Source organism: Apium graveolens, chromosome 3 (genome assembly GCF_009905375.1).
Source record: "Apium graveolens cultivar Ventura chromosome 3, ASM990537v1, whole genome shotgun sequence".
Lineage (NCBI taxonomy): Eukaryota > Viridiplantae > Streptophyta > Magnoliopsida > Apiales > Apiaceae > Apium > Apium graveolens.
The window spans coordinates 180,602,569-180,616,568 of NC_133649.1; the positions used below are offsets into that span (position 1 = coordinate 180,602,569).

At 35.3% G+C, this 14,000-nt stretch overlaps 1 non-coding gene across 1 annotated transcript; it reads right to left on the bottom strand.

Annotated features, from left to right (window-relative positions):
• Positions 1-13,521: 13,521 nt before the first annotated feature.
• On the bottom strand, positions 13,522-13,628 carry LOC141715680 (small nucleolar RNA R71). Its single transcript, XR_012572433.1, has one exon. It is a non-coding gene; the product is annotated as a small nucleolar RNA R71 (small nucleolar RNA).
• Positions 13,629-14,000: the final 372 nt, after the last annotated feature.

Here is a 14,000-nt window from a genome sequence, read left to right on the forward strand (position 1 = left end):
CCTAACCTAATCTGATAATTCTGAACACTTTTCGTGTTTTGACTTTTTCGATCCGGGGTATGGTTTGACCTGTACGAGTCCCGGTGTGAAATTTTCGATACACAAATCATTTTATATATCGATAAGAATCCATATTCTCAAAAGACGAGACATTATTACCTTATTTTTGTATAAAGTGTTTTATAAGAAGGCCTGTTTTGATAATTATCCAAATCGGGTATTAAAATTCAATCGTCTTTTTAGTTACTTAGCGGCTAAGTAACCTATTTTCGGATCCGATCTGTAAATATAATTATCGAATTATTAATAAATAAAATATGTGATGGTTCTCTCAGCTATGCTTTGCTGTATTACTAATTCTTTGTGGTTTGTTGGATGCGAAGATTAATTTTATAATTAATTATCGAGCTCCATGAATGTAATTCATTTTTAAGTAATTTTACAGAATAATTATTCTTATAAATGCTAAAATTGTTTTTAAAATTATTTTTGTTGCTCTATAATTTTATTTCTTATTTTTAGGAGTTTATAAAATTTAGAAATCAATATTTTATTGATTATTTATCTCTGAATGAATTTCTGATTGCATTTAATTGTAAAATCAGTATCTAATTCTAGAATGCTTCAAAATCATGAAAATTTTATTTAATTAACTTTTAAATATTTCGAGAATTTTAAAATTGTTTCAGAAATTTTCTGACTTGTATTTAACCGCACGTGTATTCGTTAACTCATAAAATACGGGTCTGATATGCGATCCCAAAAATGGTTTATAAACTTTTTTTTTGAACATTTTATTTATTAGTATTTAAGTACCCCGGAAATTCTGAAGTTATTTTCATAAAAGTTTCGGGTTATCTTACCCGTAAATTATTCGTTGAATCTGTAATTACGGAGTAAAAATCAGATAAGGGCTTCATTTCTTTTTCTTTTTCCCTTCTTTATCCTGCCATAACAATTGCCACCGCCTCCATCAATCTCACTCAACTCAATTCTTTCTCTCTCTTTCTCTTCAATCTCTCTCAAATCTCTCTTTACTTCCTTTTCCTTTTTTATAATCTCTTCCTTTCTTTACTCTTTTTTCTTCTCTTTCTTATCCCCTGCCTTTCCTCTGTTTTCCGGTGAATTATTCCGGCGCCGCCTTTGTTCCGGTATGCTGCTCGATTCTCCGGCCATCTGTCTGTATATGCGCGCGTTTTGTGCGCGTTTGTGTGTGTGTTATTGTGGTATGAGTGTGTCCAGTGTGCGTGTGTGTCTGTATGGAGGTATTAACCCTGTTCGGTTGCTGTTTCTTTTAAGTTTCCGGTTTCCGCCGGCCTAACTCCGACGAGGCGACCCCTTTTCCCTGTTTTCCGATTAGGCGCGCGTGTATGGCGCGTGTATCTATTTGGTTTCAGTTATGTTGCCTGTTACTGTGATTCGCTTACTTCTGATATTATTATTTTATTAATTCTGCAGGGTTTTGGTTGATAATTGTTTCGTGATATAAATTGCATGGAATTATAACATTTAATCGGTGAATATTCGCGTTGGAAACCCAATTTATACGGGTACCCGCGAATTTTACTGCCATCGGCGATGAGCCTCGGCGAGCCGACGGTGGGCGATGATGATTTTTATCTGAGTCCTATATTTATTAATTAAATGAAATTAGTTTGGTAAAAATTAATTGTGAAATGAAAAATATGAATAAAATAAAATAATACGAATAAAAATATGAATGAAAATAATTAACAACTGAATGGTGTCGGTGAATTGGGATTGCGAATGGTGGTTGGATGTTGTTGTTGTGATTGGATTGTTGTTATGATTGACGTCAGATTGATTCGACGGGTAGGCCGATAAACAAAGGAGACGCTCCCCGATTTTCAGGAAATTAATTCCGAAAATACGGGAATGTAACCTATAATTATCGGAGACGTCGAATAACTATATATATATAGTTATATTATACGAACTTAATTATGATTGAGACAAAATAATTTATAAATAAATGATTACCTGTTTTTCCAAAATGACGAGTATGCGTATTTTCCGAAAACAAACACCGAACCAGATTTCGAAACTGTGAACCATAACTGCTATGTGTATCTCGATAATGCATATAAATACGAGTTGGGTTATAAAAGCGTATGGGTAGAATATGATGGTGGTGTTAAGTCAAACGAAATGATAATCTGAATTAGGATATTTCAACCCTGTAGGTCCTAGTCGGAAGACCCGAGATTTGACGTTGGACTAGGAATGATCAGTGATTAATTATCAGACTCAACAAGATTCCAATTGAAGGACATGAAGGATAGGATTGTATTCAGAATAGGATTGTATCCAGAATAGGATAGTGGTCGGATGATAAAGCCAAACGTTCAAGGCAATTTAAAAGTCAACTGATAATAGTGGTTAAAGCTTATCGAGGCAAGTATTCTGGATTTTTCTTTTAAATACTACAAGTATTCCCGAACTTTCTTTTAAGTATTGCAAATATTTATTCGTTCCTATTCTAAGTTCAGAATAGTTAACTGTTTTATATTTCGCTGCAATTACTCTTATTATGCATGTTCTTTTATTCTTGTTCCTATAATTCGATTGCTCTCTTGAGCAAATACCCATTCTTTCGGGTTATTTGCGAACCCTGAATTGGGATGTTTTGAATTCAAAATGATTTGATATCAAAATACTCCACGGGCTGGATAGTGATACTTTGGGGATTAAGTTTTACTTATTCCTAAGGACCAAAACATAACCGGTGCCTTGAGATGGGCCGTAGTGCCTGGGGACCCGACTGGATCTATATATTGAGATATAGATCTGCATTATATTCTGACTGATCAGCAGAATATAGATGCGAACTAGTGTCCAGTCTAATTTATTGTTGATCGCCATTAATGACATTCTCTCTCGAATGGTTTTATGATTCCAAAACCGGACAAAACCCTGATTCAGGAGATGAATCGGGGAATCGCTTGTCATTTTTGGATTTTAGTTAAAGGCTGGTGACAGCCAACGTTTATTCGCTCACTCACTCAAAATAAATAGAATTGTTTAAAATTATTTTAAGATTTTGTCCTGGAGTTTTTCCTTTGGTATTAATATTTGAACTCAAATTATATACTTGCTGGGCATTTTTGGCTCACTCTTGCTTTGTCAATTCTTATTTTTGCCAGAAACAGATAAGGATAAAATGAATAGCTTAGATAGACAGCAGAAGTTCGAGAAATCTCCGCTGCGAGAAGTGGAAGATGTTAAAAGAATATGACACAAACATTAGTTCAAAGGTATTTACACTTGTATTCTAGTTATTGTGAGTTGTAAAGAGGTATATTCTTGTTTCATACCATAACCTGTAAACGATCCGGATTCAAGGGGTTAATTGAATATTTTTTTGTTTTATGTAAAGATTGTTTTCGTGACACCAAATCATGACCCCAGATTTGGATTCTTACAAGTTGGTATCAGAGCTGCAGGTTATTGGTCACTGAAATAAGAATAGGTGAGAGTAAGATAGGAATGATTGGTCGTACAGGATAGGAAAGACCCTAGGCATACTCATGTTAAGTTGAGTTGAGAGCGAATTAGGGTTAACAGATCCGATACGAAATGGGTAAGCCAGGATGGGTGAGGGAAGTGTAAGGCGAATGTCGCAACGCTATAGGTATATTGAGTTCTCAGATCCTACAGTAATGAGGAATCGATAGATTGATGGAGACGGGGTATGATACCCTACTTTTAATGTGGTTTTGAAGACTATGCGATCGATTCTTGTGGGAATTTGTGTAAGAAAAGCTACGATTTAACTTAGAATTAGGTATTAAGACGAGTTCCACGTCGGGAGCAACCAGTTGATGGAAGCTGATGAAGAACCAACGTTGCACGTTTTGAAGGCACCACTATTGCGAGAAGGTTCTTATCACCCATCGGGGGCTGCGCGAGGAATGATAGCTACCTTAATAGGTGTAGGTAAGACTAGCAAGAAGATGCGACCCTATCTACAGACGGAACGTCGAATCACATGCGTGATTGCAAATATAACGTCAAGGACGACGACAAGAATGTTAAAGACAGTACTAGATGTCAGCGTTGCGGTGGAATTGCGAATAAAATGATATACAACGGTACATGAAGTTTCGTCGACTAATAAGTGCGAGCTGAATCCGAGGAAATATGGAAGTGGTACCAAAGTGAAGAGACCCTTATATGGGCATCCTTTCAATTAGAGATTTCATGGGTAAATCATAAAAATAGCAAGTAACTTATATAGTAATGACAACCAAATATTTGATTTCCAAAACTTTAAAATGAGATGTCGGAAAAAAAAAATTTCTTAATCACTTTTAGATTTTTTTGCATAAAATGAGTTTCACAATTTGGTTGTCGAATTACTACTTAAGTTCTTGTTATTATAAACAGAAAATGACCTAAAAGAAGAATGTAATTATAATCAGTGATGTTAGTCCGAAGGATCAAGTAGACCGACCAACAGGAAGAAAGTTTAAAGTTTTTCGTGAAAGACGAAAGTAAACTTTGTTTAATAAAATCAGTAATTGAATCAATATGTTAAAATATTATTTACCCAATTTATAAAATTGTTAAAAATTTAATGAAATTCGTGATTCGAGCGGTTAGAGTGTGAATGAAGAAAATGAAAGAATCTTCTAGATGGTTGGAGAAGAATCATATTTCTATCGACGAAATTGAGGCGTTGCGTGATCGACGGTTATTCTACGTGACATAGAGGAGATCTGAAGTAGTGATTATAAATTTCGGGAGGACGTGATTAAGATCAAATTATTGAAGCATTTGGTGTGAAGGTATTTCCAGGCATCATTTCGAAGCAATGAGGTAACTTAAATCGTAAACCTGTATCCGAATGATCCTGAAGGCAGATGTAGGCAAAGCATGGAAGGTGATCGACACTGACATCCTTTCTTCTAATACGGTAGTATATGTTTTTCGTGATTCTTGAATACGTATGAGCTTCTCCTGTTGATAAATTATATGAGGCGAAAATGAAAGAAAAATTCCTGTATTTCTTCTGAATTATTTAACTTCTCAAATCCTTGAATCCAGATTGAGATAAAAGTGTTGTGATATGACGCTTTGTCGAAATGACGAAGAGTCGGGTGGGACGCCACCTAATCATGTGATGTATGCCATATAGTATGAAAGACTGGCCATCTTGAGTACGAATATGGTTGTCTCATTCTTCACTCATTTTTCTTCCTTCAATTTTCTGATTTATAAATTCTCCCAATCATTTGTGGCATTGTTATTCCCTATTCAGTTTTCAATCCAAATCATATTCACAAACTCTCCTCTTGCATCGAGTCTGTTCTCTAATGATTACAAAAGAAATAGAATAGTCTCGTGCGACAGGTAGAATTACGTGTCGAAAGAGAATATGATTGCAAGCCGATAAATGGGGGACATTTGCGAGCAAGGAAGAATGGATACACCGACAATACGGTCATGGAAAAGACATCAAATCGGACAGTTGTTCGTGTTACGAGGATCTCGTTAGTATGGTAGATTGCATTAACGTGATGCACTTCAAACCAGAGGATTTCGACGCGAAATGAATGGTTAGCGAATCGTACATTAACTACAAAATAAGGAAGGTGGTGTGCGTCCGACAAAGCAAGCGAGTGTCGGGATGACAATCGAAGATCAAGAGAATTCTGAACAATGACTCAGACATGCAATTACTATGTGAAACATTCCTTCGTCGCTGGAAGATACTTGTCGTAAAGATTCAAGATGGGAGAAATCTTAAATGTAATCAAACTTCGAACGTGTTCTTCAAGAAATTATGAAGTTCTCTAACATGCATAAATAAGTGATTATGAATTCAATGCTCATACCCGGGTCAGTGACGAAAGTTCGATGCGAATCCATAAGTGGAGATGAAGCAATGGTGACTCGATTGTGAAACTTTTCAAGAAATAATGATCTAACGATTGAGCTTCTACCAGATTGTGACGGTAATAATGAAGACCATGCGCATTTATTAAAAGATAAACCGATTAATAAAGGTCAGAAATAAATTAAAAAAATTATGAAATCAAACCTTAAGTTCATTAATAACAATTCGTAATATTCTGAATGGACTGAGAAGGGTATGGTTATATTAATCATTATTGGTGTAAGACCCAATTTCCCAATTAAAAAAAAAGAAAAAGATATATGTTATGCCAATTAATAATACATATGCTGATCAAAACGAATATAATCTGAATTTTGTTGAATGGATAGATGTGGTTGATGGGAGTGGACGGATATGATTACGGACGATTTGGTTGATTGAGGATGTTGGCTTGAGTCCGACTGGTAGTCAATGGTATAGGGGAAGTGCTGCCAAAATTTTCAGAAATTACCCTATAGTTAAGAGCAAAGAAGTATATTGTCGTTCTCGTCAGTACTCCAAATAATTACGATCTCGGTTCTTGAGAAAGTTGTTATGACCAAACCGACTTTATATAATTGGTCTTTGATTCCAGTTAACTAGTCAGCACTTGGTTTAAGTGATCATTTAAGGGAGTTAATTGATCAACCTTGCCAACTAATGGTTAGTTAAATGGAGATCGATTCCAATTAGATGGAGTCAAGATCTAACATGATTTTCAGATCCGAAATCAAAGCGATAAGAAATTTGGAAAAGTAATGGCGTTAACATAAATTGAAAGCTTAGTACAATTAACGTAATGTTACTGCAAACAGGTGCAAGGTTTGATCCAGAAGAATATGCTCTTTTTAATAAATAAGAGGAAAAGAAAGTTACTGGTACATGCTAGTAAGAAGAATATTTTTAAGAACTGAAGGTTCGAGATAAAGCAAAGAGATTATATCATCTATAATAGCGTTCCAGGAAGGACTTGGATGTATACCCATATCGAATGACGAATTAATGGAAGATTTGAATGTACACTCCTTTTAAACGGTGATTGAATGGAGGATGCTGTAAAATAACGGAAAGCTCGCAAATTCAAGCATCCAATCAAAGACGGAGACTGATGAAGTCCGCATGTGAACTCAGGGAAAAGAGATGTTGATCAATGAGGAGAAGTCAAACACGCGATCTGTGATGAGTTAAGCAAGGCTAATAAAATAGCTACCAATGAAATTCAATAATTATTTTCGTAAGAATTTAAATATTATAAATAAAAAGCCTTCATTCTAGTGTGAACTCCAGAAATGACCTATCCAATAATAAACAGATTAATATTACTAAGAAAAAAAAATTCGTTATGTTTAAAAGAGATAATGATTAATGAGAATGGAGAAATAATAAAGAAAAGAAGTGGAATCAAAAGGCTAATAAAGAAATTTTATAAAATAATCCAGGAAATATGCAAGTTGGGAACGTCAGTTGTGCCCGAACTGTTAGGAGAATGAGGTGAAACGTCAATAGTGGGAGATAAGAATTCATTCCAAAAATGCGTGTAAAGAGGGATGATTAAACAAAGGTATTGATGGCGAACTGCTAGAGAAGAACGTTGCAATGAATCTCATGTCGAAATTCTTTAAAATTTAAAATGAAGTCCCAGAAGTTCGAGCGAATGCTTTACCCAGATTATCTCAGGGAATGAGGTAAGAATTTCTCGTCGGTTACCGCACAGAGTCAAGCTGGTGTCAAAAGCCCTGTATCGTCAACTCAATAGGGATGAAATAATAAGTGAAAGAAACTTCAGGAAGGTGGAATGAAAGAACAATGAAATAAAGAGTATTTTACGCTGTGCACAAAAGTGGTCCTGGAAAAAGAGAATGGATGTATGAGGTTATGCGTTGATTATCAGAAATTGTGAGTCTGAAAATTAAATGAACATAATGTACCAGGAGTATTTGGATAGTGTAATTGTATTTATTTATAACATCCTCGCTAATTCAAAGACTAAGGAAGACCAAGTTGAATGCCTAAAAATATGCTTGCGAAGAGTTGGAAAATAGCAGCTGCATTCTCAGCCTCAAAGATATGAATTCTGGTTATAATTGATTATGAGCTCCAGTTTGTGGGTAAATACCAAACAGGAAAGGTCCATTTAAGAATAGCTGTTTCAAATAAAACGAAAAGAGTGAATACCATTAAGATTGTTGGGAAATGGTTAAAAGAAGTGAAAAAGTTGGAAATTGAAGAATAGGTTTTGATCCGTCTTCTGGGTTATGTTGATACTTACTTTGTTGTTGAATATCAAAGATGGTATTAATACAGATGATTGATGTTGACTTCAGTATGGGACGTTGTGAGCATCAAAGTTCGTGTTGATATCTAATTTGATATGACAACAAAATGAGTATTAGTACCAAGAGACCGGATTTTGAATAAAGTCCTAATTCATTTCGTTCCAAATTAATGTACTTTCTTTCCGATAGTAAGGGATTCTCACTTGATGAAGCTACTTGATAGTGATTGAAAAGAAATAGAAGTATGCTACCAAATGGTGAGTAGATGCAATTACCGAGATTTTCCTTTTCAATTTTGCATAAATGTAGAACATTCCGAAGCATCAGACGTCATGAGCTCAGGATATCGGGCGCAGACGAATAGAAAATGCAAGAGATCGATTAAGGATTCTCGAATATGATTGAAAACGATCATGGGTCAGGCTAATCGAAGAGAAAGGGGCCTTAAACGTAAAGTAGAACGGTCAGTGAAAATAGAAATTTCATGAACACGATCTATTAGAATTAGAAAGAAAAGAAGGTTAGTGTAAATTAAGTTAGTCCTTTGAAATAGTGAGATACATAGAACGATTGTGAATGAGTTGGTCTTATTGTCACAGGTATAACGAGTCCATAAGACATTCAGGTGCGTATGACTGCGAGGAGTAATTTAGCTCCAAATGTATGAAGTAAAGATTGAGTTAGGGATTGCATGAGCAACTGATAGATTTGATGACGGTAAAAGGCCGTTGAATTGTGATTAAGGTGATGAGGACTGAGAAATTATAAGAAAGATACTCGGAAAACATCATGGTTTGTTCCTTAGCATGATTCTGAGGACAGAATCTTTTTAAGGGGGGAAGGATGTAACGTCTGGGAAATATTATGTAATTATTTTTATCAGTAAATAATTATTATATGATTTTTAGGTGAATTTTGGTGAATTATTTGATAATTGATATGAATATTGGATGTTTATTTCTGATGAAAATGTGGATATTTTAATTTTTAATTATCCAGAATTAAATATAGATAATTTCGGTATTTTTCTGGTAATTTTTGGATTACCATATGATTTAATAAGGATTTATAGAATTAATAAAGATTATTTTACATAATTATAAAATTAATTTTCAGAATCAGAAATCGTCCCACTTCAATCGTTTTTACATTTTTACAACCCGAAACTCTTCCGAAAACTCCTTCCTAACCTAATCCGATAATTCTGAACACTTTTCGTATTTTGACTTTTTCGATCCGGGGTACGGTTTGACCTGTACGAGTCACAGTGTGAAATTTTCGATACGCAAATCATTTTATATATCGATAAAAATGCATATTCTCAAAAGACGAGACATTATTACCTTATTTTTGTATAAAGTGTTTTATAAGAAGGTCTGTTTTGATAATTATCCAAATCAGGTATTAAAATTGTATCGTCTTTTTAGTTACTTAGCGGCTAAGTAACCTATTTTCGGATCTGATCTGTAAATGTAATTATCGAATTATTAATAAATAAAATATACGATGGTTCTGTCAGCTATGCTTTGTTGTATTACTAATTGTTTGTGGTTTGTTGGATGCGAAGATTAATTTTATAATTAATTATCGAGCTACATGAATGTAATTCATTTTTAAGTAATTTTACTAAATAATTATTCTTATAAATGCTAAAATTGTTTTTAAAATTATTTTTGTTGCTCTATAATTTTATTTCTTATTTTTAGGAGTTTATAAAATTTAGAAATCAATATTTTATTGATTATTTATCTCTGAATGATTTTCTGATTGCATTTAATTGTAAAATCAGTATCTAATTCTAGAATGCTTCAAAAATCATGAAAATTTTATTTTATTAACTTTTAAATATTTCGAGAATTTTAAAATTGTTTCATAAATTTTCTGACTTGTATCTAACCGCACGTGTATTCGTTAACTCATAAAATACGGGTCTGATATGCGATCCCAAAAATGGTTTATAAATTTTTTTTTGAACATTTTATTTATATTTAAGTACCCCGAAAATTCTAAAGTTATTTTCATAAAAGTTTCGGGTTATCTTACCCGTAAATTATTCGTTGAATCTGTAATTAAGGAGTAAAAATCAGATAAGGGCTTCATTACTTTTTCTTTTTCCCTTCTTTATCCTGCCATAACAATTGCCACCGCATCCATCAATCTCTCTCGACTCAATTCTTTCTCTCTCTTTCTCTTCAATCTCTCTCAAATCTCTCTGTACTTCCTTTTTTTTTAATCTCTTCCTTTCTGTACTCTTTTTTCTTCTCTTTCTTATCCCCTGCCTTTCCTCTGTTTTCCGGTGAATTATTCCGGTGCCGCCTTTGTTCCGGTATGCTACTCGATTCTCCGGCCATCTGTCTGTATATGCGCGCGTTTTGTGCGCGTTTGTGTGTGTGTTATTGTGGTGTGCGTGTGTCTAGTGTGCGTCTGTGTCTGTGTGGAGGTATTAACCCTGTTCGGTTGCTGTTTCTTTTAAGTTTTCGATTGCCGCCGGCCTAATTCCGGCGAGGCGACCCCTTTTCCCTATTTTCCGATTAGGCGCGCGTGTATGGCCCGTGTATCTATTTGGTTTCAGTTGTGTTGCCTGTTACTGTGATTCCCTTACTTTTGATATTATTATTTTATTAATTCTGCAGGGTTTGGTTGATAATTGTTTCGTGATATAAATAAATTGCATGGAATTATAACATTTAATCGGTGAATATTCGCGTTGGAAACCCAATTTATACGGGTACCCGCAAATTTTACCGCCGTCGGCGATGAGCCTCGGCGAGCCGACGGTGGGCGATGATGATTTTTATCCGAGTCCTACATTTATTAATTAAATAAAATTAGTTTGGTAAAAATTAATTGTGAAATGAAAAATATGAATAAAATAAAGTAATACGAATAAAAATATGAATGAAAATAATTAACAACTGAATGGTGTCGGTGAATTGGGATTGCAAATGGTGGTTGGATGTTGTTGTTGTGATTGGATTGTTGTTTTGATTGACGTCGGATTGATTCGATGGGTAGGCCGATAAACAAAGGAGACGCTGCCAGATTTTCCGGAAATTAATTCCGAAAATACGGGAATGTAACCTATAATTATCGGAGACGTCGAATAACTATATACATAGTTATATTATACGAACTTAATTACGATTGGGACAAAATAATTTATAAATAAATGATTACCTGTTTTTCCAAAACGACGAGTATGCGTATTTTCCGAAAACAAACACCGAACCGGATTTCGAAAATGTGAACCATAACTGCTATGTGTATCTCGACAATGCATATAAATACGAGTTGGGTTATAAAAGCGTATGGGTAGAATAAGATGGTGGTGTTAAGTCAAACAAAATGATTATCTGAATTAGGATATTTCAACCCTGTAGGTCCTAGTCGGAAGATGATAAGTGGCATTTTATACCACTTAGAACGTCTTAAAATGGCTTAAATTGGTGTCTTGAAATCAAGTATTTTGTGTATTTGATGCGTTTTTCTAGTGTTCATGTATTTCAGGGTATTAGTTGTATTTCGGGGGAGGAATCATCAAGAATAAGCCTTGGCATGTGTTCACCATTGCGAGAGGAAAGGAACGGGCAGATTACGGCGAAGAAACGGAGCAAACTTGGATTTTTTCCAGTAGAGGCCTGCGCGCCCGCGCAGCTATGCTGAGCGGCCGCGCAGGGTCGGGAATTTTGCTGAATTATTTTAGACTTCTACTTCTGTTTGGCTTCCAACTTCTATGTAATCTGAGTTTTATGGGACTATTATATAAGTAGATTTGAGACGTTTTCAAAGGGGGATTTTAGAAGAAGAAGATTGTGTTTTGCGCAAGAAGGGAAGATTGGGATACCAAGGAGAAGACCTAGAAGCACAGAACAACTCCGAAAAAGAAGATCTTGTTTTCAACTTGTGATTCTTTGAATTAGTTGTAACTTTGGATGCTCGTTTTCGTTCTTGTTGAACCTAGATCTCGTTTATTTGTACTTTGATTATTATTTAGTTTATTAAGACCTTGTTTATACCATGCTTTCATTGGAACCCATGGTGACGATGAGTTCGATTATGGGCTAATCGTTGTCATGGGATTCTAGCGGATTTACTTATGGATTTCAATAGTTAATTATTTCGATATCTTGGTGTGTGGTGATTGATTGATATCCTAATATTGGTTGTGCTTATTCGTCTTATATGCGTAGCTAACATATAAGATAGCGTGTTAATCTCTATTGAAGCGACAGTGAATATAGAGGTTTAGAACTTGCCATGCTAGCATAGGTTCATGTATGTGTATACATGATTCGTAGGTAACTCTAACCGTTTTACTTGCTCTATGTAATGAAGATAGATAACTTGTTCTTAAACCGTTATGTTGTCAAATTCTATAGACATATAGGGTCTCAATATAATTGGTGCCTATTCAGCTTCTATCTCTTTTGTGGATGTCTGGTAGAATGGTATTCGTGCAACGAAAGTTGGCGTTTATCAGTTTCGTGTTATCTGATTAGTGTCATCACCATCACATGCTAAGGTTAAGAACAATAAGGCTATTGAATGAAGTATTTAATGAAGATAGAATCCCATGTTTATCATATATATTAATTCAACTTCAATTCTCTTAGTTAATGTTATTTAATATAATCTCTTAGTTTAATAAAAACCCAATTTGTTATTTGTCTTAGCATTGATCGATAACCTTACATTGTTGCATAGGTGCATAAATTGAACTTAACCTAAACCAGTCTCTGTGGGAACGAATCTGATTTATATCTTATACTACTTGCGAACGCGTATACTTGCGTGAATATTAGCACGTGTTTTCGCCCTAACAAGTTTTTGGCGCCGCTGCCGGGGACTCGGTGTTAATTTTTAGTTTATGTGCTTGTCATCAGTGGTTGTTAAAGTTCACTGACTCGGATTCTTTTACTTTCACGATTTATTTGTTTGGTTTTAGGTACTCATTACAATGGGAGATCCAGCAGCACGAACGAAAGCCTTGATGGATTTTTCTCAACCCAAGATCAATGACATTCAATCTAGTATTGTCTGGCCAGCTATCACATCTAATACCTTTGAGATCAAGCCAGGCATAATTCAATGGGTATAGACTTCAGTCCAGTTTGGGGTTCTCCAACGGAAGATCCCAATACACACATTAGGGATTTCATTGAAATATGCGACACCTTCAAGTTCAACGGTGTTTCTGAAGATGCTGTGAAGCTGAGACTGTTCCCATTCTCTCTGAAGGACAAGGCTAAGAGCTGGTTACACTCTCTACCAGCTGGTTCGATTACTACTTGGGAAGATCTTGCCCAGAAGTTTCTTACTAAATTCTTCCCTATGGCGAAGACAGCTGCACTCAGGAATGCTATTACTCAATTTGCGCAGCAAACGGGAGAATCGCTAAGTGAAGCTTGGGAGCGCTACAAGGAGATGCTTAGGAAGTGTCCTCATCATGGAGTTCCTGATTGGATGATCATCACTTGTTTTTACAATGGGTTGGGAGCACAGTCCAGACACATGCTCGATGCATCATCAGGCGGAGCATTATGGGCAAAGAGCTATAAGGAAGCTTATGATCTAATTGAACTGATGGCTGCTAATGAATATCAGTATCCAACCCAGAGATATCCACAGGGCAAGGTAGCAGGAGTTCTTGAAGTGGATACAGCTACGGCTATCACTGCTCAACTAAAGGCGTTGTCTATGAAGATCGATTCTCTGGCTAACTATGGTGTTAAGCAGATAATTAGTGTTTGTGAGCTGTGTGCAGGTCCGCATGCGACAGAACAATGCGCTATATCTAGCGACTCAACTCAGTTTGTGAGCAACTT